This window comes from Lissotriton vulgaris, chromosome 2_1 (assembly GCF_964263255.1).
Source record: "Lissotriton vulgaris chromosome 2_1, aLisVul1.2, whole genome shotgun sequence".
NCBI classification, from domain to species: Eukaryota; Metazoa; Chordata; class Amphibia; order Caudata; family Salamandridae; genus Lissotriton; species Lissotriton vulgaris.
Genome location: NC_141687.1, coordinates 1,922,857,322 through 1,922,885,024, shown reverse-complemented (window position 1 = coordinate 1,922,885,024; position 27,703 = coordinate 1,922,857,322). Strand labels below are relative to the sequence as shown.

At 45.6% G+C, this 27,703-nt stretch overlaps 1 protein-coding gene across 2 annotated transcripts in view; it reads right to left on the bottom strand.

The window, feature by feature from the left end:
* AGBL1 (AGBL carboxypeptidase 1) overlaps window positions 1-27,703 on the bottom strand; it is a 3,462,078-nt gene that overhangs the window by 2,558,148 nt on the left and 876,227 nt on the right. The gene's annotated exons all lie outside the window — the stretch shown is intronic.

Genomic DNA, 27,703 nt, shown 5'->3' with positions numbered 1-27,703 from the left:
ACTTCACAAGTAAGGAGTATTTATCATTACCATTCCAAACATATCAAACATGAACAAGCTACTCCTCTCTGACCAGTAATGACAGCTTAAAAATGTATTAAGGAAATCCCATTGCTGACCTATAGGAGGGAATGGCCTCACAGTAGAGAAAAATGAAACATGTTGTTTGTCACCATCAGGACATATAAAATGTAAAGGCACATGTCCTACCTTATACTTACATAGCACCCTACCCTAAAGGTTACTTAGGGCCTAACTTAGGGGTGATTTATGTGCAATAAAAGGGGAGATTAAGGCTTGGAAAATAGTTTTAAATGCCAAGTTGAAGTGGCAGTAAACTGCACACACAGGCACTGCAGTGGCAGGTGTGAGAAAGGTTTGAAAGGCTACTTCAGTGGGTGGCACAATCAGTGCTGCAGCCACTAGCAGCATTTCTGCAGGTCCTCGAAATATGGTATATCACTTTTACAGGGGACTTATCAGCACAACACAAAATACCAATCTGCAGCAAATGTCATCATGTTTTAGGGGAGAAGCACATGTACTTTAGCACTGGTTAGCAGTTATAAAGTCGTCAGATTTCTATGGACAACAAAAAGAATCAGCAAAAATAGAAGGCAAAAGACATCTCTAAGGTCCACAGGTCTAACAAAAGTATATTGAAGCACTGCATGGCCACCAGGCTAGTGGCACCATGAACACATTTATACTGAGTGGTGAACCTTAGTGCTTTTCTGAAAACCCTGCTTTGCTTGCATTACCAGTCAAGGGGACTTTTCGGCAAGTGTGAAAGTTAGCAGGTGCTTTAAGAAAACTTAATGTATGGCAGCCACTGATAGCAGCTGTTGGGTGCCCTGGAGGATTCCCAGACTGGAGTAGGATGAACCTCTGTACTTCCACATCTTCTGCATTGCTGCTGAGTTAGCCGTTCTAAACCCTTTTGATACTGTAAACAAAGAGCCAGTGGATGTTTGCAAAAACAGGAAAAAAAGTGCTCAGGCAGTTTAATTGCTGGCCTCGAATTCAGGTACTAATCCGGGCATCACAACTTCATCTGACAACCGTGTGTTTCTTTGCATACCACTGGTTGTCGTGTGCTTCATACTACGAGAAAAACAGAATATTATTGGTCTTTTACAATAATATAAACACAGAGTCACACCTGTTTACCTCAGATGTATTAAAATAAAAGAGCTGTGTTGTGTTTAATGCTAACCGCCGCGTCATAGCACTTAAAAAAAAAACTTCAGCCATGTTCTACAGCAGCTGCTGTGCAACATGGCTGAAAGTTATATTAAAAAAATCTGTGACATGAAGTGCTGCTGTGACATAGCTCTTTTGTTAAATAACTTTGTCAATGCTTGCTATGTGTGAAAGTGGGCCCCACAAGAGGCAGACACATCCCTGATCAACATAACCAAAGCAGTCCCCAGACACTGCTCCAAGATATTTAAACTACTTTGGTGGGGGTACTGTCAAGTATTGAGAACAGGGTAGGTGGGATGGGAGACAGCAACACAGAGAAGGGATGGTTGAGAGGGGGGAGCCTTACCTGAACAAGAGGGATCCCACACATCAGGGGGCAAGGTACCACTAAACAGTTCATTTGACAACATTTCCCTTTGGATAAACATTGTAAAAAACTCCACACAAAAAAGATTCAAATCTTGTCACCCATCCAACTTGCATTCACAGCCACTTACTCACCATAAATAGGTACCACAAATATTTTGAAAAATACACGATTTTAATACAATCCTAAATAACGTAACAATTATGTATCTTCCTTTTTGTGTGTGTTCAGTATTTGAATCTCATAAATAGGTTAAGAAATGTATATCTCACAGTGAATAATAATGAGACAATACTCAAAATCATAAACCAACTCCTCTTCAAAAATAAAACAAGGAAGAACAATTAAAACACATCTATTCATCTATTACACATCTGCAGTGCAGTTGTACTATTGGTATTAACCGGGATCCATGACGCTCTCCATTCCTCATGTAGGGTTTACCAGTGTACTTCAGATTCTGCATATATATATATATATATATATATATATATATATATATATATATATATATAGGAAATCCACAACATTCTATTTGGAATAACTTTTGCGTCGAAAGGGGAATTTGAGTGTAATTTTCCAAAATGTTGGCCCGTTACGCTCCGCTCCTTCCCTGAAAGTCTTGTGGGGATTTGTCAAGCGGGGGCCGAGAGAAAAGGGGGGTCCCAAAACGTGTTTTCCCCATGCATTTTTCCATAGGACGATTAGACAGGGCTAAAGCCCGAATGACTGAATGGAATTACAAGAAATTTAGCAAAATGGTAGAGTCTGAATCACAGATCGCCCTTTTGTTTAAATGGTGTAAATCCCTCCAGTAGTTTTAGAGAAAATCGAATTTGAAAATATATATATCTATGGGCGGGACACAGTGTGCGCACCGTGCACGCTCCCGTGCGCGGACCCTAGCGTGCGCGAGCAGAATTTTGATTGGCTGTTGGACGTCTGTCAACATTCCAGTCAGTGGAAATCATGAAGTGCTGGCCGCCATCTTGTCTCCGAGGCAGAAGCTAGCTGAAAGCAAAAGTCTAGAACCTGGAAAGGGGGCAGGGTAGAGACTCTTTGACCCCCTAGGCTTTGTCAGGGCCCCGAAGGTTGAAAAAATCTTTTGTTTTTTTTAAACGCGGGGTCCGCGCACGATGCGCAGACGCAGGCAAAAAAAGACAGGTTCAGATAGGTGTTTTGTGGAGAGTTACTATAGTAACAGGCAGAGAGCAGTGGGGGTAGGTTGGATATTATGTGAGTTTGAAATTCTTAAAAATTAAGAACCAATTAAAATGTTACTTTTGTTTAAAATGTTACTTTGGTTTTGAATTTGTGTGTGAAGTAATTTGATGGTTATTTACGGGGATATGTGTGAAAAATTAGATGGAAACACGGCCATTTTGTGTTTGTAGTGTCTGAGGTACATTTGTGAGGAATTTTTGGATTTCAATTTCTGGTGTGAGATTCACAGTACAACATTTTCTACAGCATTCTAAAAGGTGAGTTGTTAATTTGTAAGGGGAACAATGTTGTACACTTTAAGTTAATAAGAATAATGTTTTTTAATGTGGAAACTTCTTACTCTCACTGTCTTTCTCTCTCTCATTTTTTATACTACCCTAACAGCAATGATGGATCTGAATGAGGAGTCAGTTGACATCATTTTTGAAATTTCTGCAACTTATATTGAGAACTTGAATGTTCCTGTTGATGACAGGTCATGATGAAGACATTTTTGATGGAGGAGATGGCATGGGGGATTTTTATGATAAATCTTTGGATTCTGAATTAATTGAATGTTTGGAGTTCATTGAGTTCCAGGATTCTTTTTTGGAGACTTTCGATGAGGAAATTCCTAATGATTTCATTTTAGAAGTTCCTTTAAATTTCAAAAATTCAGAAGATTAAATTTATACTGTCCTTTCCTCATTAAAATTCTGAGTTCCCTTTTTTCAATCCAGTTTTGTAACTCTTTCCATCCCCTCACTGCTCTTCTCTGAAGGACTTCAAAGGTTAAAAAAAATATTTTTAAAAAATAAAATAAAATAAATTTGCTAGGTCCGCGCACGGTGAGTGCTCGTAGAGTGCACCGTGAGTGCTCAGAGAGCGAACCCTATCGCCGCCATTTTGTGGTTTCAGAAGAGAGTGAAAAAAAAGTTGAAAACGTGAAAAGGGGGCAGGGTAGATAGAGTGTCCCTGACCCCCTAGGCTTTCTTAGGGGGTCCCTGAAGGACTCCTAAGGTGAAAAAAAATGTTTATTTTTTAAAAAATAAAAAAGAAATCGGAAGGTGCACGCACGGTGAGTGCTCGAAGAGTGCACAGTGAGTGCTCGGTGCACGGACCTCTCTAAAAATTAATTAAAAAAAATACAGTTAAAAATCAAATTTGAGTGTTTGGATGTTAGTTGGCTCTAAAAAGAGCTGTTGTGTTCATTGTATGTTTTTTTGTACCTACAAGTAAGTACCAATGCAGTCTTAAGTTACAGAGGAAGATTCTGTTCCCCTCATCTGTGAAATGTACACCATCTCCTCTATAAATGCCTTGCATGTAGTAACGCAAGTTATTGTGGTATATAGAACCCATGCCATAATCTCTGAGGAAAGCAGAAACAGACTTATTCGCATGTTTCCTTGCTTTCTCAATCTGTGGACAAAATTGTTGGACCATTTTCATTTTTGCCTTTGGCACATATTAGAATATACCAAGGTAGTTTTTAGAAAAAGTGACATCAATTGTCCAAAGGTGTCCTTTAAAAGTATTTCCAGACCTACCCCAGTCAAAGTGCCCAGGTCATTGCCACCACAGTGCACAATTATGAGGTCAGGGTGTGGAAGATGCATAAAGGATTTTACCAATGGCATCAATTGATGACATCTCAATCCTCTCTGGCCAATCCACATAATATCCACATTTGGTAAATCAAGGTTGTGAAAGCATCTATTTGCTACATACCTTTCACTCCAGAAAGCATAGCTATGTCCTACTATCCAGACTTTCAGCATCTTGAAGGCAGATGTGGTTGTACTCAGATGAGTTGTGGAAATGAAATGGCAGTTTGAAAGTAGGAGTTTAGCAAAAAAAGTGGTTGAGATTCAGTGTACTTGAAAAAGAAGAAATGATTGGTGGTTTCTGATAATTTAAGATTGAAATCTAGGGTACATCCTACTGTTTTTTTAAAGTAATAATATTATTGGTTTAGAAAAAGTCATTGAAAGGAACATTGCACAGGATAAGCTGGAATATTGAGAGGTCAAACACACCTGCTGCTTTGGTTTGCAACATTGAGAGATGAACTTTTAGCTTTTTGAGTTCAGATTGGTGTTCTATGGAGAGTTGCCATGGTAATGGGCAGAGAGAGCAGTGGGGGATGGTTTGAAAAGGATGTGAGTTTTAAATTGTTGAAATGTAGTACCAATTAAAATGTTAGTTTGGTTTTGAATTTGTGTGGGAAGAAATGTGATTGGGTATGTACAGAGATTTGTGTGTTTAATGAGAGGAAATCAGGGCCATTTGTGGTTGCAGTGTCTGAGGTACATTTCAGAGATTCTGCTGTAGAAAATCTGGTGTGTTTTTGGCACTGTTCTCAATCTTCAAAAGCATTTTTAAAGGTGAGTTAATAATTTGTGAGGGAATATATGTTGTGTATTTTAAGTTAATAATAAAAATGAATTGCAATGTGGAAGTTATTCACTCTCCCGCTCTTTCACTGTCTCTCACTGTCTTCCTTTTTGTCCAACAGTGTTATTTTTCCTTCTTCAGTTTCTCTATAAATCCTGCTTGCATAAAGTAATGCTGCAAATTGGAAATGTATTTTGAAAATGACACAGGTTTCTGCACTGTATTGTAGCGCTGAAATAGATAGGATGTGTTCTGTCTTTTAATTGTTTTAGTGTAGTAAATGAGTTTTGGTAAAAAGTTTGGTTTTAAAATTTTTGACCAGGATCACTCAGAGTGTCTGTGTAAATTAAAGAATTATATTTGCACCTTTTACTATAATCTCCCCTGTCTCTTCTCACATTCTATCTCTCTCTGGTTATACTGTTTTATTTATGAAAATATTTTGTCTTTTGTTTGGATGTAATGCTGGCAAAAAAGTAATGCTGCAAATTGGAAATGTATTTTGAAAATGACTCAGGTTTGTGCATTGTATTGTAGCGCTGAAATAGATAGGATGTGTTCTGTCTCTTAATTGTTTTAGTGTGGTAAATGAGTTTGGTAAAAAGTTTGGTTTTAAAATTTTTGACCAGGATCACACTGAGTGTCTGTGTAAATTGTGTCTTATGTTTGGATGTAATGTTGGCAAAAAGTAATGCTGCAAATTGGAAATGTATTTTGGAAATGATTCAGGTTCCTGCATTGTAATGTAGTGGTCATTTATATGGTGCCATCTCACCGTCTGCCTCCGCCATCTCTCCCTTTGCCTGTGTCATCTCACCCTCTGCCTGTGCCATGTCTCTCTCTGCCTGCGCCATCTTACCCTCTGCTTGCGCCATGTTTCTCTCTGCCTGTGCCATCTCTCCCTCTGCTTGCGCCATCTCACTCTCTGGCTGCGCATCTCTCCATCTGCCTGCGCCATCTCACCCTCTGTCTGCATCATCTCCCGTCTGCCTGCAGCATGTCTGCCTGCACCATTTTTCCCTCTGCCTGTGTCATCTCTCTCTCTACCTGCACCATCTCTCGCTCTGCCTGCGCCATCTCTTCCTCTGCCTGCTCCATCTCACCGTCTGCCTCCGCCATCTTTCCCTTTGCCTGTGTTATCTCACCCTTTGCCTGTGCCATGTCTCTCTCTGCCTTGGCCATCTTACCCTCTGCTTGCGCCATCTCACTCTCTGCCTGCGCCATCTCACTCTCTGGCTGCGCCATCTGTCTCTATGCCTGTGCTATCTCTCCCTCTGCCTGCGCCTTCTCTCCCTTTGCCTGCGCCATCTCTCCCTCCGCCTGCAGCATCTCTCCCTCGGCCTGCGTCATCTCTCTCTCTGCCTGCACCATCTCACCCTCTGCCTGCGCCATCTCACCCTTTGCCTGTGCCATCTCACCCTCTGCCTGCGCCATCTCACCTTCTGCCTGCACCATCTCCCCGCCGCCTTCATCATCTCTCCCCTCTGCCTGCACCATTTCACCTTCTGCCTGCGCTATGTTACCCTCTACCTGTGCCATCTCATCCTGTGCCTGTGCCATCTCTCCCTATGTCTGTGCCATCTCTCCCTCTGCCTGCATCATCTCTTCCTCTGCCTGTGTCATCTCCCCTTTGCCTGCACCATCTCTCCCTGTCTTCGCCATCTCTTCCTCTGCCTGCGCCATCTCACTCCCTGCCTGCGCCATCTGTTCCTCAGCCTGCGCCATCTCAATTATTATCATGTATTTTTAATGGTATACAGCTCATTTCTAAGATAAAGGATGAGCAGAGTGTCATCAGCATACCACATATGCTGAAATTCTGATAGCTTACTGGTTGTTTAAACTACCAAGACTCCCCTTTTCACTGTGTATTGTGTCTCATGTTTGTATGTAATGCTGGAAAAAAACGAATGGTGCATATTGGAAATGTATTTTGGAAATGAGTCAGGTTTCTGCATATTAATCTAGTGGTCATTTATACGGTGTCATGTCACCCTCTGCCTCCGCCATCCCTCCCTTTGCCTGTGCCATCTCACCCTCTGCCTGTGCCATGTCTCTCTCTGCCTGCGCCATCTTACCCTCTGCTTGTGTCATATTCATCTCTGCCTGCGCCATCTTTCCCTCTGCCTGTGCCATGTCTCTCTCTGCCTGTGGCATCTCACCTTCTGCTTGCGCCATCTCACTCTCTGCCTGCGCCATCTTACCCTCTGCCTGCGCCATCTCTCCCCCTGCCTGCGCTATCTCACCCTCTGCCTCTGCCATCTCTCCCTTTGCCTGTGCCATCTCACCCTCTGCCTGTGCCATGTCTCTCTCTGCCTGCGCCATCTTACCCTCTGCTTGTGTCATATTCATCTTTGCCTGCACCATCTTTCCCTCTGCCTGTGCCATGTCTCTCTGCCTGTGGCATCTCACCTTCTGCTTGCGCCATCTCACTCTCTGCCTGCGCCATCTTACCCTCTGCCTGCGCCATCTCTCCCCCTGCCTGCGCTATCTCACCCTCTGCCTCTGCCATCTCTCCCTTTGCCTGTGCCATCTCACCCTTTGACAGTGCCATGTCTCTCTCTGCCTGCGCCATCCTACCCTCTGCTTGCGCCATCTCAGTCTCTGGCTGCGCCATCTCTCCATCTGCCTGCGCCATCTCACCCTTTGTCGGCACCATCTCTCGCTCTGCTTGCGCCATATCACCTCTGCCTGCACCATCTCTCCCCTCTGTCTGCACCATCTCCCCTCTTCCTGCAGCATCTCTGCCTGCACCATTTTTCCCTCTGCCTGCATCATCTCTCCCTCTGCCTGCACCATCTCTCGCTCTGCCTGCACCATCTCTTCCTCTGCCTGTGCCATCTCACCGTCATTTATATGGCGCCATGTCACCCTCTGCCTCCGCCATCTCTCCCTTTGCCTGTGCCATCTCACCCTCTGCCTGTGCCATGTCTCTCTCTGCCTGCGCCATCTTACCCTCTGCTTGTGTCATGTTTCTCTCTGCCTGGGCCAACTCTCCCTCTGTCTGTGCCATGTCTGTCTTTGCTTGCACCATCTACCACCGACCACGCACGCAACACCACTCAATACTCTACATGACCAAGCAAGTCAAAGCCGTCTCATCCTCCTGCTTCAACACCCTCTGCATGCTCCGGATCATCTACAGGTGGATCCCAACTGACACAAGAAGAACGGTCACCCAGGCCCTCGTCAGCAGCAGGCTGGACTACCGAAACGCCCTTTATGCGGTAGCCCCGGCCAAACTCCTGAAATGACTGCAACATATACAGAATGCCTCTGCCGGCCTGATCCTCGACATCCCTCGACACAGCCACATCACACCCCACCTGGGAGACCTGCACTGGCTGCTCCTCAACAAGAGGATCACCTTCAAACTCCTCACCCACGCACACAAGGCACTCCACGACACTGGGCCAGCATACCTCAAAAGATGACTCACCTTCTACACCCCGAATCGCCAACTCCGCTCCGCCGACCACGTCCTCGATACCGTCCCCTGCAAACAAAGAGAGACCACCGGCGGCAGATCGTTCTCCTACCTCGCTGCCAAGACCTGGAGCACCCTCCCCATCCTCCTATGGCAGACCCAAGACCTATTTACCTTCAGGAGACTACTCAAGACCTGGCTCTTCGATCAGTACCAGCACACCCCACCTAGCACCTTGAGACCCTCACTGGTAAGTAGTGCGCTTTTCAAATTTCAAGATTGATTGATTGATTACTTGTGTACCCAATCTTCATGAGCATGCATAGAGTGTTTAAATTCTTTAAAAAATGCGGCAACAGGCTTGTTTCTCTCATAATATTTTTTTATATCATGCACCCATTATTACTACAGTTGATTTGGTTTGCTGTCAGGCACCCTTCTGATTTGCGCAACATTAGTGAATCAGGAACAAAGCCCCCCCACCCTGCCGGAAAATCAACAAACCCAGCGGCCATGTAGAGCTCTCAGCAAACATCATGCTTCCAGAACCGTATTGTCTTCCTCTTGATTACCAAAAAAAACGTTCATGTTTGAATGGTCATTGCTTCAGAGTTACTAACCCTCACCTTAAGAGCTCTTTATTCCAAATACTTTTCATTGTACAGGCCTTCACCGCCCTTACTGCATCCGATGATTAGCAGTTAACAGCACTTACTGAAACCTGCACCGACTTTCATAATACCTACGTAAAGGGGAGTTATCTCCTGGCGAGGGCATGCCTCGCCTTTCTTCAAACACTGCTTTCAGATACCATACACCACAGAGTTCTTATCTACTGTCCATTGTACAGCAATCTCTAACTCGTATCTCTCTTTGAGATCCTCACAGTACACATTTAAGTATATCAAATACACACTTTAAATCACTACTGAAAAGTTAAAGTGCTCCATAAAACTTTATTTTGGCAGCGGACTAAAATAGTTTTCTTTGTGCTCTTTTATTTTCGAACACCTTGTAAAAACAATTTAAATGGAAATTGAGTCTGCCCTGACAGTGTGAGACTAAGCAGAGGTCTCCGAGAAGTGAAATTGAGAAAGAGGACATCTGACACTCCTCTTGGTTACAAAATGTATTCATCATAAAGAATTAAAATGATGACGATCAAAGTACATCTTCTTAAGGAAGACTAACATCAGACAACAACTGTGTCTGGGTGTTTCAAGCCTGTATCCCGCACAGACTACCAGCAGCAAAGGATGAAGTACACACTTTAAAAACGTTTGTGAAGGTACCTCTAACCGAGTCCCATTGTTCATCAGCACGGCAAAAAACACACATGCTATATATATATATATTTCTGTTCGCACGATCTGTCTTTCTTGTTGCCAGCAGGTTGCTTCAGGAAGATTATGGAAGGCGTACAAGCGAGAGAAAGCTTTGGTTTTGTATTCCCCGCTTCAGAACTCTCTGACTTAGAGGAATCGCCCGTATCTCAAATGTCATTAGAGAAAAAATACTTTTATTCAAGGAGTTATCATAGAAAACGATCTATTCCCAGATTACTTGTGGCCGCTTGACATTGTATACAATGAATTGAACTTAAAAGAACATTTTTAAAAACCTTTAATCTATCCCGTCACAAGTATCCATTCGGGGCAAAATTGTTGAGCAATTTTGGGGACACACCTATTATTATGTTATTCTTCTGCAGGGCAAAACGAAAGGAATACTAGAAAACTAGTGATCCAAAATATTACCATGTGAGCAGTGGCCCAATTTCTGGAATATGGAACACAATATAGTCACGTCGAATAAACGTAATTTGCATTACTGGCTTCTGGTTTATGCTCACACAGGGATTGCGGCGGCTCCATGATGGGGAAATAGACGCTTCGCTCAGTATGCCAAGTAAAGTGGAGCGCAAAACTTCAACAAAAAAAAAAGTAAAAACTGCATCCAATTCAAATAATAACTGAACTCATTGTCTATCGGAGCATTGAGCAGCATGATACCAGCTGATCTAGGGCCACTCCTGGCAGCTGATCTAGGGCCACTCCTGGTATCACATACAGATTAAATACCAGATTTACTATGATTTTGCATCGGGGTTGCATCAATTTTATGATGCAGCCTCTATGTAAAATATTTTTGGGCATTTACTAACCCAAATCCAAACAACGAGAGAGAGCAGGGTCAAGGTGTTCCTCTTACACCCCTATAATAATTATACCAAACAACAAAAGAGTAACAAAACAAATCAAACTAATATTACCACTATGCAAGCAGTAAATCAGACAAAGTGTTAGTAGGAGTCACTGTGATGAAAGGAACCCTCAGGCACCGAACAAAGTTGGTGACCATGTATCATCATTGGGTTCCAGAAGAGGGCAAGTGTGTTACTGCCAAAAATTGTATTGAGTGGTTTAAAAATAGGTATATCTGGGCCCCGATCCTGAACGAATGTGAGCCAAAAGCCGCTGAGGGTAGCCCTGCTCTGTTGAAGGCCTGGCGCATCACAGCTGTAAATTCAAATTTGCTTAGGTGGCTCCCATCTCCATGTTTGAACAGGGAACCCTCTCCTGCTTGTCGTGCCACCATGCATGTAAGCAGGCAGCGTTCAGTGCAGTACCTCTGATCTTTGATGCATTATAAATGCACTACCACCCCTTTGCCAACCTGATCAGTCTTTGATCATTCTAGGAGTAACTCTAACTCTACCTCTGCTGTGGCATGACATCAGTTGCCTGCAAGCAATGCTTGACAGGCCCAGTCCTCCTGGGCGCTACTAGTTTGCAGAGGTGGAATGTACCAAAGTGTGTAGTGGAGAATGCAGCCTTAAGAAGGTAGAGCTCAAAGGTGACCCTTGTTATATCCCCCAATGTGTTCAATAGCTGACCCAATCTCATGAAGTCTATTGGTCGCCTACTGTCCATCGTTATGCCCTCTGCGCGCTTCCAGCCTCACATTGCTGCTTTGATGTTATGGGAAACCCTGGGGTACTGCCTCGAGCTTTATCTAATGAGCCACTGTAGACAGATGGGCTTGTGCCCATGACCTGGACTTTTTGCAGGAAAATGCCTATTGGATGAACCTCTCGACTGCAATGTTTGTGTCGCCGAAGTTTCCCAGTGTCTGAATTCCCTCTATTTGCATCACTGTCCCTGCATACCTTCTGTAGCACCTTGCCACTTCCGGGGCGAGGGATGGGTTTACTAAAGCTGACAAGTCTATCCCACCAGGCCCCACAGCTGAACCGGGTAGGAGGTCATGGCCTGCTCTGCCCTGCTCTGCCCCGGGGCCTGCTCATCTGTGCTTGGGAATGGGCATCCGTCACCTTGTTCTCCGCCCCTGGTACGTGGCATGGTTTTAGGTCTACGTTGCCCTCCAACTGCAATTTAGCCAATTGACACATTAATCTCAGTGTGTCCAGGCACCTGGCAGCTCCTTTATTAATTGCTTGCACCACCCCTTTGTTGTCTGACCATAGTGTCAGCTTTATGTTCCGCAATTCCTGTTTCCAGACTGTTAGGGCTACCATAATAGGGAATAGCTCAAAATATGTAATATTGTTGGTGATTCCCTGTCTGTGCCATCTGCTGGGCCATTGGCCCAGGCACCATTTGCTGCCCAGGATTGCCCCAAAACCGAGCTACCTGCTGCGTCCGTGAACAGGGCTATCTGTCTGGTTGTCACCTAGCCTTCTCTCCGGAATAAGTCCCCATTGAAGTCTGCCAGGAATGTGTCCCACATTAGCAGGTCCCGCTTGACCCCCACCCCCAGCCTGACGTGGTGGTGTTTCATGGTAAGACCTGCTCTTAGCTGAGTTAAGCGCCTGGCGAAAACTTTGCCCGCGGAAATGACCCTAGCTGCGAAACTGATTTTGCGTTCAACCTCTAGAGTTCCCGGAGCATCGCCTGCTCAAGGCCGCAGAGAACCCTAATCTCCTCCCTGAACTCCATCTCCTTTTCTTCGGGGAGCCTGGATGTTCCTGCCACAGAGTCTAGCTCTATTCCCAGGATTGTGATTTTTGTCGCCAGACCCACCTTCTTTTTAGCTGCCAGAGGGATCCCTAGTTCCCATGCTAACCTTTGGAATGCTGTCAGGGAGTCGCTGCACTCCGCAGACGCGGATGGACCTGTGAAAAGAAAGTCGTCCAGATAATGGAGTTTACCTCACACGGGGTGCCTCTCATGCAGGGCCAATTCCAGAAAGGTGCTAAATTTTTTGAAGTACATGCAGGATACCACGCCCCCCATGGGCATTAGCTTTATCAATATACAGTTTCCCTTCCCACTGAAACCCCAGAAGGTGGAAGCTTGAGGGGTGGACCGAAAGAAGATGGAAGGCAGATTCTAAGTCTGCCTTTGCCATGAAGGCCCCATTGCCTGAGGACCTAACTAGATCGATGGCATTGTTGACTGTAGCATAACCCACTGAGTAAGCTTCTGCGCTGATTTAATTATTTACTGATGTCCCCTCAGGAAAGGCGAGGTGGTGGATTAGACGGAACTGCCACAGTTCTTTTTTGAGAACCATCCCTAAGGGAGAGATGACCAAAACTTTCTGCATACAAGGAGTCAGGGGGCCCTCTATCCTACCTAATGCTTTCTCTTTCTCCAGTTTTTTGCTGGCTACCTCTGGGTGTTGTAGAGCTGATTTTAAATTACTTGCGCGACCTAGGTGGAGGGGGCCCTCAAAAGGTATAATAAACCCTTCTTCAAAGCCTTGCACCAGTACCGCAGCATCTGTCTTGTTGTGATATTTGTTGGCTAGCTGACGGAGTTGTTGAGTGTTGATGGGGGACCTGGCTAACCTGCAGTTGTGTACTCCCTTCAGTCCCCCCTCATTTTCTTTGACTACTCACTGCTTCTTTTTCTTCTCTTTCTTGTCCCTGGTGCTTTTTCCTGCATCTGCACCCTGCTGCCCTCCGCCACACGTGGAGCATATTTGTTGAAATTTGCATGACACCCCCCAGGTGCATTCGTTGGACTCATATTTCCAGCATATTGCTGCTGGTCCACTAGGGGGTGATGATTTCCATGTGTTTAATGCTTTGGGCTTATGGAATGGCCTACCCTTCCCTTTGTGGAAGGAACCCCGAAAGGGCTGCTCGCTCTTCCCTGCCCATGCCTTGACCTCCTTATCTACCATCATCTTGTGTATGAACCCAGACACAAATCTCCTCATTCCATACTATTTTTGGGTGTGTCTGCATCTTGAATTGGAAACCTTTGTCCTATTCTAGCCATGCATCCCCAGGGAATTGCCTTTGTTCATTATGGATGTTGGCCTCGAATAGCCATAGGTCGGCTGTGCAGCGCAGCGCAGAAATTTCTCTACAATTATGTATGCCATTATTATGTGTCCAGACAGTTATCAAAATGTCTTTCTTTTCGTTCCCTTCTCCTTTCCCTTCTATCCTCATCTTTCTTGTCACACACCATCAGGTCCCGGCCATCCAATTAGATATTCAACAGTGTGAAAATGTTGATAAATTCCATCCTCCATATCCTCTCCTTGACTTCTAGCTGGATAAGACTTGCTAGCCCTATAGTCCTTGTGGTCATGGATGCCATGCCAGGTGAGGGCCTAGTGTATAATTCTGGTGCAGGGGTTGTTTTTCCGGGTCGCGTGCTGTGCTTGAGCTGCCCTATGCTGCTACGGGGGACCCTAGTTCCCTTTGTGTCTCTTGTGTTCCCCATACCATCCAGCGCTCCCGGTGCACGCAGCCTGGGTCTATCAAATGCCAGGGCAACCCAAATACCTGCCCTTGTGTTTGGGACACTGCAGTCCCCGATCCCTGTGCACCTAGCCCCTTAGGTAACAGTGGTGCCATTGTTTTTAAGCATTCCTGAACTATGGAACTAATATGCTCACCCCTTCTTGCTGCGTCGCTGGTCCCACTTCTTGGTTTGCCGTTGCCAGGTTGGCTAGAGGCGGTAGGTTCTTCCTCTGGCACCCCTTCTTAGGTGATAATATCCCTTGTGGTTTTGTTACCGCCTTCCTTCGCCTCTTGGGTGCTGGCATGCCTGCGTTATCTGGCTTCTGGTTGCTTGGCCCTTCTCCAGCGTCTTGTGCTAAGTGGGTCTGCAGCCATCCGGCCCCATGTACCTCGGCTGCCGCCCAGATTTGTCTCAGCAACTCTCCCAGGTCCTCTGGTTACCTTCAGCCACCTTGGCTTTCCATTGCATGTGTGTCGCTTTCCTTTTGCACAGAGCCTACCAAAGCTGCGCCTGGCTGAGACTGTGGGCCAGTAATCCTACCCTTTTACCTGGTGGGGTGCTACAGCTGTTCCTTATGCACCAAGAGGTTGTAATGTCTGAGCCTGTGGCTTGCAAAAAGTTTTGCCTCTCCCCTCTTAGTGTCTGAAAGTAATGTCTATCTTTTTCACAATACAAATATTTTTTTTTTGCAAAAGAAAAAGAAATTGGAAACCTTCTGTTGTGTGTTAACGTTACTTTCAGGTGCCTGCTCACCGATCGTTGGAGGTGTCACCCTCGGGGCGCTGTACACGCCTTCCGGTTCACCTGACTTCCTTGGGGTTCATATGCCTCTGCAGAGCGGTCCACTCTGAAACCCCCGCTGCACTCACAGTATTGGGCTAGTGACCTTCCTTTTCTTTCAGGCAGAGCGCTCCGGATGCCCGCCCTCTGGCTGCCTAATGCTGTTGGCCTCAGACCCCAGGTCCGCAGGGCTTACTGCCTCTCCCAGCAGCCGGGTGATGCAGTCAACTTCTTCCTGCTCCTTCGTGCTGGCAAGAGGGAGGGGCAAGCTGCAGCAGTTCCTGGTTCTTGCTCCACTCCTCGCATGCCAGCCGTGCTCGTCCCAATGTTCTTCCGGCCAGCTCCCTCACACCAACAGGCATCGAACCACACAGGCCCAGAAAGGAGAGTACACCAAGTGGCTTTCCGATTCCTTCAGGCACCCTGCAACTGCACCTCACTCACAATCCTTCAACGGTGCAGTGGGCCAGTAGTGATGGCAGAATGGGAGTGGGCCGGTTCTCGAGCTCCAAAGGCAACAACGGTGCAGTTTACCTGGAGCCGCTCACCAGGTCTCCGGCTGATGAAGGGGGTTCCCGTGCAGAGCTTCGCTTCTCACTCGATCCAGGAGTTCCCACTCAGTGATTTGCCTTTCCGCATCCAGGTGGCAAGATTTCGTCATGTGACGCCCCCGCTCAACAAACATAGGAGCTACCTGGGAAAGCGGCGGCATATATCCCCCCACACTTTCCCACCTTGCTGGTGGTATCCCCCCATTGGGGGGTTTGTACCTCCTGAGGGGAGGCGCAGGCGACCTTTCTGTTTCTCAGCGCTCTAGGGCGTCCAGAACCAGATCTTTCAGAGGCTCAGCATCACTTATAGCGCCGGCCCTCGAGGCCCCCATCGGGGGCAGCCTCTGCAAGAAAGGCCCCACTGTATGTAAAAACATATATAAATGAGCATTAGGTATAAAATGTCTGGCTTGGGGCTTTTAGGTCTTGGCGTGAGTCAGCATTAGTTGTCTTAACAAGACCTATTGTTTCAAATACATAAATATACCTGGAGGTCAGTCCCTTGCTGCTGACTAGAGTTTTTTTTGTCTAACTCATGAGCCTGCTGTTGAGTCAATGGCTTTCCTCTCTATTCTTATGTTTGTGCTGTTCAGGAGTATTTCGATCACACAGTATTATGACTGGGTGAATCATATCCTTTCACTGTTATCTTCAGGGGATTTGCAGTAGTAGCTGTGCAGGTAAGAGTGGTAGGGCCAGGATGGGGGGGGATTTGATGGACAACCACAAGGGAAATTAAATAAATAACACATTTTTCCTCGTCTGTCGAAATCCCACCCCACCGCTCTCTCCTGAACGGGCCACTGCTGGACTTTTGTTTTCTTTACCATTTAACATTCAATGGGACCGTATGTTTTAAATGAATAAATGAATGAATGAATATATTTGAAGTTGAATATTAGCCAATGAGCATCTTGGTTCTAGTAGTAATTAGTATCTGAAAAGGAACAGGGAGACTGATGATAAACTATTTTAAAAGGTTGAGCTTTCAGCGTTTTACAGAAAGATGTAATTAGAAATACAGTCCTATATTTAGCTGGTTCAATACTTTGATTATCAGAACAAATGTGGTGCTTCCACCCAGTCAGAATCTCCAAAATCGAGGGACACTCACCAAAAAATGTAAGGACGAGTGAGGGGGCTACGAGGGGACAGACTCCAAAATCCAGGCTTTTATAGTGGTCACTCCAGATCTTTGAAGTTGCTGATTAACTAGGCACAGGGCCTCAATTTAGGCATTACTGAAAGCAATAGTAGATTACCATTGGCCTGAGTAACATGATTAAACTTACATTTTACGAACTGTCATATATTGCCCAAGGTGTAGGCTGGCCGCAGTCTTGGCAGAAAGTCCTCAATAACAAGCATTGTTACATTGTTACAATATGTGTAACTTAGAGGAATTAAAAAGTAAGGTTTAGGCCTGACAAAAGCTTTATTTTGCAAGGTCAAAAATAGCAGTTTTAAACGACACTACAGTCTGCAGTGGCAGGTGTGAGACATGTCTTACAGTGCCTATTATGGTGGGTGGCACAATGAGTACTGCAGCACCCTTGTAGAATTCAATTTACAGGCCATGGGTACCTGTAGAACCATACACTAGGGACACATATAAAAATGTAAATACATTTAACGTTCCAATTAGATGTATATCAATTGTATTATGTTTGGAATAGAGAGCACAAATGTTACCATGGGTTAGTGAGAGGAAAGTGCACATAGTCATGAAAATCCAACAAATTGAGTTCAGCAAATAATCGAGTACTGAAGGCAAAACACTGGGGAAATACCAGGTAAAACACAGTCATTTCCAAAAGTGGTCATCTTGAAATGTTTTTTCTTTATTTAATAGAAAATCCATCGTAAAGGTGCTGGCCATGTATGCCTAAATGTAGTGAAGCATGCACTCTCATGCTAACAGAACTCAAAAAAGCATTTTTGAGACAGTAGTTTGGTCTTTCTTGATGAGACATATTGGCTTTGCTAATTCTTGTTATTTTCTTTCTTAACTGCTAAACTGTGGAACTCCTAGCTGTTTCTGCTTGAGTACTCTTTCTGGGCCATATGTATCAAGCTAATTTTTTATCGCAAATGCTGCGAATCGCTAAAAACATTGTTTGCGAATACAAATTTGCTATTTCCAATGTCTGAAGAAAAGTAGCATTGCAAAATGAGAAATCGCCAAAATTGCGATTACTTACGTTGCGAGACCCAGAATTCTGCGAATTTCCTAGCGATTCCTTATATTGTGATTTCTCAGTTTGCGAAATTCGCAAACGGGAAATCACAAATTAAGAAATCGCTATGGTATGTATGAAAAATTCGCAATTAGCGAATTTACGAAAATCACAATTTAGAGAATCGCAATTACAACCAAGTAGGAGCAGGTGGTAACCAGGTGCAAACTATTTAAAGAGTCCTAGAATGTAACAGACTCTTTCCACAATGGCTGGGCTGTACGTGATAGCCAGGAGGCTGCAACTCAGAGCTGCTGCACAAAGGAGGAGACGCCAGGAGAGGATATTTCGTGCGCGCATTACCATGTTCCAGAGTACTGAGGAGGACATCTATACACACTACAGACTGGATGAAGAGAGTATCCTTGATTTAATTGAGGAACTCAAACCCTTCCTTGAACACCCCACACGCAGGACACACTCCATCCCCAGCCACATCCAGGTCCTGTGGTCACTGCACCTCTTGGCATCAGGTAGTTTCCAGGGGGTGATAGCCTCAGCAGGAGGGGTGTCACAAAGTTCACTTTCGCGCTTTTTCCACGCGTTCCTTGATGCCATGGTAGAGAGGCTGCATCACCGCATTCACTTCCCACGCACCCCACAGGTGCTAGACCAGACCAAGCAGGATTTCTATCAAATAGCCCAATTTCCCCACGTCATTGGATTCATAGATGGGACACATGTTGCAATATCCCCTCCCTCCCAGAATGAGTATGTGTTCAGGAATCGCAAATCCTACCATTCACTGAACATACAGGTGGTGTGGGATGCCAAACACATCCTCCCAGACATTGTCGCTAAATACCCAGGCAGCTCGCACAAAGCTTTCATCTTCCGTCACAGTGGGATACACCGTATACTCACAAGTGGGGAGTTTGGCGGGGGATATTTACTATGTTAAGAATAGCATGTGCAGGACAGTGTTTAACCATATCCATTCCACCCCACAGGTGATTGTGTGTATGCGGTCTGGGACTTCATACTGATGCCCTACCTGAATCCAGCCAACGCTAGGGAGCGGCGGTACAACAGTGCCCACTTATCAACCAGAGGCACCTACTGAGCGTACATTTGTGATACTCAAGAGCAGATTCAGATGCCTACACAAAAGTGGAGGGGCACCTCAATACAGCCCCACCTGTTGCAAGATAGTGGTAGTATGTGCCATGCTGCACAACATCGCCACCAGTAAAGGTACACCTGTGGAGCTCAGTGAACCGGATTCATCAGATGTGGAGGGGCCTGCCCCTGGATGTATGCCAGCTGGTGTAGCTGGTGCAGCTGCTGGGTGCCAGAGGCAAGATGAGATTACACGCAACTATTTCTAGGTAAGAAAATATGACACAATGCTAGATATCAATTGTGAGACTGTGTTTTATTCCTTAACTTCAAGATGAATGAGGTCACACAGCCTAAATACACCCAATGTATCTCCCAATGTCCAGCACATATTATTGTCACAGTGCAAGTCTGTAAACAGGAGCAAGTGTACAAGTAAAGTGGGTAGCTGCACCCATCCAGTGGTCACATTGGCTGCACCTCAAATGCGGCGCTGTCTTGAGGAAGCCCCTGTTTGGGGTTGCACAGTGCCCTCCTCACATGGGCCACTAGGCCTACTGGTATGGCCACTACGGCGCCTATCCATGGTGGGCGGGGGGATGATGCTGCTCCTTCCTGACTGTGCATCTTCATCTGTGGGAGTCAGGACTCCTGGCCCAGTAGTGCGAACTGCCTGCAGCGCGTCTACTGCAGATGTAATTTGAGCCAGTGCCCTTGCAAGGTCCTCCACCTCGCGCTGCATGCAGATGCTGCGCCTTGATAGAACATTGGTGGCAGAGGACAGGCGGTTCACCGCCCGTGTGTACAGGTCTAGGTGCTGCATCTCTCTGCGCCTAGCAGCACGGTCAGGCTTGAGTTCTGCACAGAGTGCCTCTAGGGCATCCGTCATGCCCCTGAAGCCTGCCCTCATTTTCCTCTGTAACGCTTTGATATTTTTTGCTTGCAGGCGCTGTACCTGCAACATGTGCATCTCCAGGCCGCCAAAGACTGTTTCATCCTCTGGATCTGCAGCACTGCTGGATGTACGGGACCTGCGCCTGGTTGAGACTGTTGGGATTGGGTCAGCACATGCATGTTGTTGTCGCTGTGGCTGTGTTGGCTTAGGTTGTGCATCGCCATCGGTGTCCTGGCCCTCGTCCTCCAATGGGGTTAGTGGTGGGACTACATGTCTCCTGCGGCGCTTTGGAGGGTTGACTGGGCTGTCCTCTTCCTCTGTGTCCTCCTCTTGCCCTGCTGTTTCTCTGTTTGTGGAATCCCCCTGTCTTCCACTGCCTGTAGGCTGTGTTCCAGATGGTGCTGTGGACGTAAATGCACACATTTATTAACTGTTCTGACTTACACTGGTAAATTATTAAATATCACTGTTTGGGATTACATGTGTCTTTTATTTGCCTTTCCTGAAGTGCATATGCTATTGGGGACTGGCTGGGTCTAAATGCACCACTGTAATGTGCATGTGACTACATCTCCCATAATGCATTGCAGTGTGTGCTTGTGTACCTGAACTGGACTACTAATTTTGTCCTGTCCCTGGGTCGCTGCTGGAGGTGTAGGGGTGGTTGGGGGGAATCAGGGGTGTGATGGCATGCTTCTTACCTGGTCCTGGTACCGGGTGCTCAGAGCTGTCTAGGTCAGCCACGGCCATTACACTTTCACGTAGCAGGGTCCCCTCCACCAGTTCCTCAAGAGGTTTTGAGTGAGTAGCTGTGGAGGTCCCTCCACCAGTCTTCTTGACTGCTCCAACCTGGCAGCCCCCTTCTCCTTGGAGCGCTGGTGCATATCATACCAGCGTTTTTTTAAGTCTTCCACAATTCTCAATTAGTATTTATTATGATTTAGAATTCTGAAGAATTCAACATAAAGTATATAAATAAAACATCATTCATTACATACAGAAATGCCAAGTAAGAATACAAGTACAATTTTATACTAAAATACCAGCAATTAAAGGAAAGAACCTTTTCCTACAATAAACTAAACTATACATTGGGATACGTCATATCAATGCAAAAGATCTTTTTTCAGTTAAAACACAATATGGGCTGTCCAGAGAACCTATTTTAAAAAGCGGTACACAGAAGAGTTAATCTCAATAGGGTCATGGGGAAAGGGAAAAGCACTACCCCATCATACAAAAGTGCAAGTGCTCTAGGCAATTTCCGGAGGGGTGCCTACCAAAATCTCCCCTACAAAAAGTGCGAGTGCATTGTGCAATCCTTTTAGGGCAAATGCCTCCCTCCCTCCCTCAGCAACAATACATTTGATTTAACATCGAGATATTATAAGTACTCGAGTCACTTAAATGAACATCTTTACATTAAGACACACTATGGGCCGTCAGGAGTACCTGATTTTTAAAAAGGTACACAGAAGAGACAATACCATATGTAATCCGAATTTAAGGAAAGGGGAAAAGCACTACATTAACATAGACAAGTGCAAATGCTCCGTGCAAAATTTGGAGGAGTTATTATTAACACCCCCCTAGCAGTTATACAAACATTTTAACCCCAAAGTATTAAAAATGACTATTTACATGTCATACAAGAAGTGCAAGTGCTCAGGTAAATTTCATTTAACAAATATAGCAGCAATATAGATGAACTAGCAGCCCGCCCCAGCGTTGCCTGGGGCAGAAGGGGGCTGGGGCAGCATTTCAGGCTTGTGTGCACTCCCGCCCCGGCCCCCGACCTGCCACAACATTGTCTGTGTCCCGGACAATGTCGTGGCGGGCGGGGGCCGGGACGGGAGTGCACGCAAGCCTGAAATGCTGCCCCCAGACCCTGAGCCTTACCGCAGCTGTTTCGGCCCAACCTCCCGCACCGGCTCCCTCCCGTCCTGTGTCCCAGAGCCTTACCTGAGCCGCCGCTCCTCCCCGAGCTCCTCACTTCAACGCTGCTCCTCCTCGCAAGCCTGAAATGCTGCCCCAGACCCTGAGCCTTACCGCAGTTGTTCCAGGCCAACCTCCCGCACCGGCTCCCTCCCGTCCCGTGTCCCAGAGCCTTACCTGAGCCGCCGCTCCTCCCCGAGCTCCTCACTTCACCGCCGCTCCTCCTCGTCATCACGTACGTTGCGGCCAGCGCTACGTTGTGGCCGTCAGCTTCGCGGCCGGCGCTACTTTCAGGGCACTACTTTTTTTTTAAAGTTATATTTTTAAATTTACGTTTTATTTTTATTTTCTATAGCCTATGTCCATCTGCACACCCTGAGTATTACAACAATATATTGGGTGTATGGATTGGCGCTGTGGTTCCCGAGTTTACCTTGCCAAAAGGTTTGTGTTCTCTCTTTATAATAGTAGTATAGATTACCATTGAGATATTTCAAACTTTCAACTCACTTAAAAATATTTCAATCCTAATAAACATTTAAAAATTCTTTAAAGAACCAAAATTTTTTAAAATGCATCAGTTCAGACGGAGGAGACAGAAGACAATTACGGGCCTGTTCAGCTGTTGAGATATTATACTTTAAAAAAGCAATCCTTAAATATCTTCGTTGTATTGAGTGGAGTGCAGGACACCCAATAAAAACCTGATTCAGATCTTGTATTCCGCAATTACACAGATAACAATATCTTTCAGTTTTTTGGAATACCCTCCCAGGCACCTGTTACAATTCTTAGGGGTAATAAATTCAATCTTAGCAACAGAATAACCCTACGAACACCGTGTTCCAGGTTCCACAAAACATATGGCTGGGGGGTTTTGACAATAGAGCTCCCCGCAATGCAGTCCATCCTCCCATTCAATGAACATAGTGTCAGATCTCTTTCGCGAGAGACCACATAAATTGACTTCTTAATTATCTGCTTTAACAAGGTTTTACATAAAGCTGCTGCCTCTTCCTTATCTAGACAAAACATACTTAAAGCCTTTAAATAATTTCTAAAAATAGCGCTTTTTCCCTTCATATTTACAAATATTTCCCTGTGCAATGCTGCCCTCAATAAGTTATGATTTAGCAAAGGGGGTGGTGATGAACAGAGTGTCTGAGTTAAACAGACCACTCTTACCCAGTCCAAAGATCAGGGCTTGATCCATCACCGTTATTTATCTCACTGCCCCATCCCAGCTCAGAACCTGGCTATATGCAAATCAGTCTGTCCCTGGCCCAGTGCATCATGGGAACAGGGCAGACTAAACTACCAAGCCAATTCTTCACCAGAAAGGAGACAAGCTACCGGGGACCGGTTTCTGGCATTTCAGCCTTCTTCGGCCCGGCTTGCTTGAATCCTGATGGAGCAGTGAGAAAGGGACTCATGTCTGAGTATACCCTGCCACACCTATAGTGGCCAAAAACGATTTAGCAAAGGGGGTGGTGATGAACAGAGTGTCTGAGTTAAACAGACCACTCTTACCCAGTCCAAAGATCAGGGCTTGATCCATCACCGTTATTTATCTCACTGCCCCATCCCAGCTCAGAACCTGGCTATATGCAAATCAGTCTGTCCCTGGCCCAGTGCATCATGGGAACAGGGCAGACTAAACTACCAAGCCAATTCTTCACCAGAAAGGAGACAAGCTACCGGGGACCGGTTTCTGGCATTTCAGCCTTCTTCGGCCCGGCTTGCTTGAATCCTGATGGAGCAGTGAGAAAGGGACTCATGTCTGAGTATACCCTGCCACACCTATAGTGGCCAAAAACGATTTAGCAAAGGGGGTGGTGATGAACAGAGTGTCTGAGTTAAACAGACCACTCTTACCCAGTCCAAAGATCAGGGCTGGATCCATCACCGTTATTTATCTCACTGCCCCATCCCAGCTCAGAACGTGGCTATATGCAAATCAGTCTGTCCCTGGCCCAGTGCATCATGGGAACAGGGCAGACTAAACTACCAAGCCAATTCTTCACCAGAAAGGAGACAAGCTACCGGGGACCGGTTTCTGGCATTTCAGCCTTCTTCGGCCCGGCTTGCTTGAATCCTGATGGAGCAGTGAGAAAGGGACTCATGTCTGAGTATACCCTGCCACACCTATAGTGGCCAAAAACGATTTAGCAAAGGGGGTGGTGATGAACAGAGTGTCTGAGTTAAACAGACCACTCTTACCCAGTCCAAAGATCAGGGCTTGATCCATCACCGTTATTTATCTCACTGCCCCATCCCAGCTCAGAACCTGGCTATATGCAAATCAGTCTGTCCCTGGCCCAGTGCATCATGGAAACAGGGCAGACTAAACTACCAAGCCAATTCTTCACCAGAAAGGAGACAAGCTACCGGGGACCGGTTTCTGGCATTTCAGCCTTCTTCGGCCCGGCTTGCTTGAATCCTGATGGAGCAGTGAGAAAGGGACTCATGTCTGAGTATACCCTGCCACACCTATAGTGGCCAAAAACGATTTAGCAAAGGGGGTGGTGATGAACAGAGTGTCTGAGTTAAACAGACCACTCTTACCCAGTCCAAAGATCAGGGCTTGATCCATCACCGTTATTTATCTCACTGCCCCATCCCAGCTCAGAACCTGGCTATATGCAAATCAGTCTGTCCCTGGCCCAGTGCATCATGGGAACAGGGCAGACTAAACTACCAAGCCAATTCTTCACCAGAAAGGAGACAAGCTACCGGGGACCGGTTTCTGGCATTTCAGCCTTCTTCGGCCCGGCTTGCTTGAATCCTGATGGAGCAGTGAGAAAGGGACTCATGTCTGAGTACACCCTGCCACACCTATAGTGGCCAAAAACGATTTAGCAAAGGGGGTGGTGATGAACAGAGTGTCTGAGTTAAACAGACCACTCTTACCCAGTCCAATGATCAGGGCTTGATCCATCACCGTTATTTATCTCACTGCCCCATCCCAGCTCAGAACCTGGCTATTTGCAAATCAGTCTGTCCCTGGCCCAGTGCATCATGGGAACAGGGCAGACTAAACTACCAAGCCAATTCTTCACCAGAAAGGAGACAAGCTACCGGGGACCGGTTTCTGGCATTTCAGCCTTCTTCGGCCCGGCTTGCTTGAATCCTGATGGAGCAGTGAGAAAGGGACTCATGTCTGAGTATACCCTGCCACACCTATAGTGGCCAAAAACGATTTAGCAAAGGGGGTGGTGATGAACAGAGTGTCTGAGTTAAACAGACCACTCTTACCCAGTCCAAAGATCAGGGCTTGATCCATCACCGTTATTTATCTCACTGCCCCATCCCAGCTCAGAACCTGGCTATATGCAAATCAGTCTGTCCCTGGCCCAGTGCATCATGGGAACAGGGCAGACTAAACTACCAAGCCAATTCTTCACCAGAAAGGAGACAATAAGTTATCGGGCCATTAATCAAAGCATTGCACCATCTGAGATAGGCAGCCATTGATAACACATATGTTGAAAGAAGACCAAATTCGAGCCCAAGCCCCGCAATTGGTGCAGCATAATTCAAATTACATATTTGGCGCCAGATCTTTCCTTCCACTTTCTCAAATTTGGCCCATTCACACTCATCTACTGTTTCACTAGCATAATTCAATGTTGGCTGTATTTTTATTTTGTACACCGAAATGATGTGGGAAAATGTCTTTTCCCACATTACATATACAGGCGATTAATTGCCGATGCTTGTGAAATTGATTTCCCTTTACAATGGTCCATATGTCTACTAGCAGAGCACCTATTTGAGAATATTTTTCCTAAATAGGGATACACTTTCACAACTTCAAGTTTTTCTCTTTCCAAAAACCAACTTAAGTCTTCCACACTTCTGTGTGTCACACCAACAACATTCACTATCTGCTGGATTTCTGCCCATATGCGCCGCGTGCGTGTCTCAGGCACCCTGAGTGATTTTTTGCCAAATAGGTGCTCATGGCTGACCACCATTTCTTGGATTAGCACCTCCAACTCTGCCTTAGAAAACTTTTGCTTCCTTTTCCTCTGGCCTTCCCCCTGCTGCTGCTGCTGTGTTTCCTGGCTGGCCATGTCTCCAGTGTCTGCCATTTTTTTCACCACTGCAGAGTTCCCTCTCCACCACTCCTTCTCTCTGACTGTGATTCAGCAACTCAGGTGCAGCATGGGTAATCACACTTCCTGGTTGTGCTGTCATCAAGCTGTACCTGAGTTTCCGTTTAGCAGATTGGCGAAAATCCCAAAATTGCAATTTTTTACGTTAAGGAATCGCAAATTTGTGATTTTTTACATTAAGGAATCGCTATTGGAGGTATCACAATGAAAATAGCGATTTTTACCAAATTGCTATTTTATTGCGATTTCTTACATACATACCATTTTGCCATTCTGAATTTGCGATTTGCGAAAAATCGCAAATTCAGACTCGCAAAAGGGTAGCTTGATACATATGGCCCTCTGTCATTTAGAAGAAATCCAAATTCTTCTATTCTGAATTACTATTGTCTCAGAAATCTATAGCCTGTCAGATTCATTCAGCCGCGGCCGGTAGTGGGAGTACCGGCCAGGCGGTGATGTGGGGAGGGGGAGGGGCAGGGTGGGAGGTGGTAATGTATGGATTACGGATTTTAACAGGTAAGTAAACATATAAATAAATAAAACAAATTTTGTTGTGTGCACTGCATCGCATTTGGTGATGCAGTGCACTCAACGAAATTCGTTTTATTTTGTTATATGTTTATTTACCTGTTAAAGTCCGTAATCAATACATTACTACCCCTCACCCTGTCCCTCCCCCTCCCCACGTCACCGCCCGACCGGTACTCCCACTACCTGCCGCGGCTGGATTCAGTGCTAGGTATATTATGATGGTTGTGAAGTAAACAGGACGGACCCGGGACGCCGGATCAAACTTTCCCAGTTGGAATAGCAAGTGCGAATCTATTGCTTCATCAGTACATTAGGTGAAAACAATAGAAATGATTAGACAGCCCAGGCACCTTGAATATCCTCCAAACTCAACACCATTACCAAAACTATGTATGCTACCAAATTGTCCAGTAGAGACCATATGTAACTTGTATGGTGTAATTTCATGAACCACCTCATCTTTTCCAAAATGTTAGTGTGAAGTTATGAAATTGTAACAAAATAAAAGGTGCTGTCTTGGAACCGATGCAGTCAACCTCAGCAGTTTGCAATATAGTATAGTAAGGCCTGTCCCCTTTAATCAGTAAACATCCTTTATACCAACTACATTACATTGCATGTCATTACCCCGCATTTTTTACTCCACAGAAATTTTGTACAACGCATTCCCCATAACAAAGCCCCGGTGGAGTTAGAATAGTAAACTGCGTTGTAATAGACAATGCGTTGTAATGACTTGTGGTGTAAAGTCCTGCTTTGTAAAAGTTATTGCAGAGTAAAAAGTGTGGGGTAATGGCACACGTTGTAAACGCGTGCGGAGTAAAGTGTCATATTCCCTTTAATCAGTGCATGTAAGGGTAAGCTCCCTTTAGTCACTGCTGTGATCAGAGCAGAGGAGTATACATTGCTCAACTCATGCTGTCACTTGTTTGGGGTGCCAATCTGCTTCAAAAGATAAGAATCAACATGTCCTATATCCCTCCTGATAATGATCAAAGGATTTGATCTGGTGAGTTCAATGCATGGAGAATGAGCTTAGCCTCACCTCTTAAATCCATTGGCTTTATTAGACAGGCCCTGTAGCTGTTAGCTGGAGATATTGTCAATCACCTCTTCTCGCTGACCAGTGAAGTATTTTAGTTTCACTGTCCTGTTATTTGCTGTTTTGTAGTATCCTTCAATCTCTTAGGTAGTGGTTCCTTAGACTTGCATAAGGGACTATATTACATCTGAAAAGTACTTAATTGTCACATTTTTGTCACATTTAATTA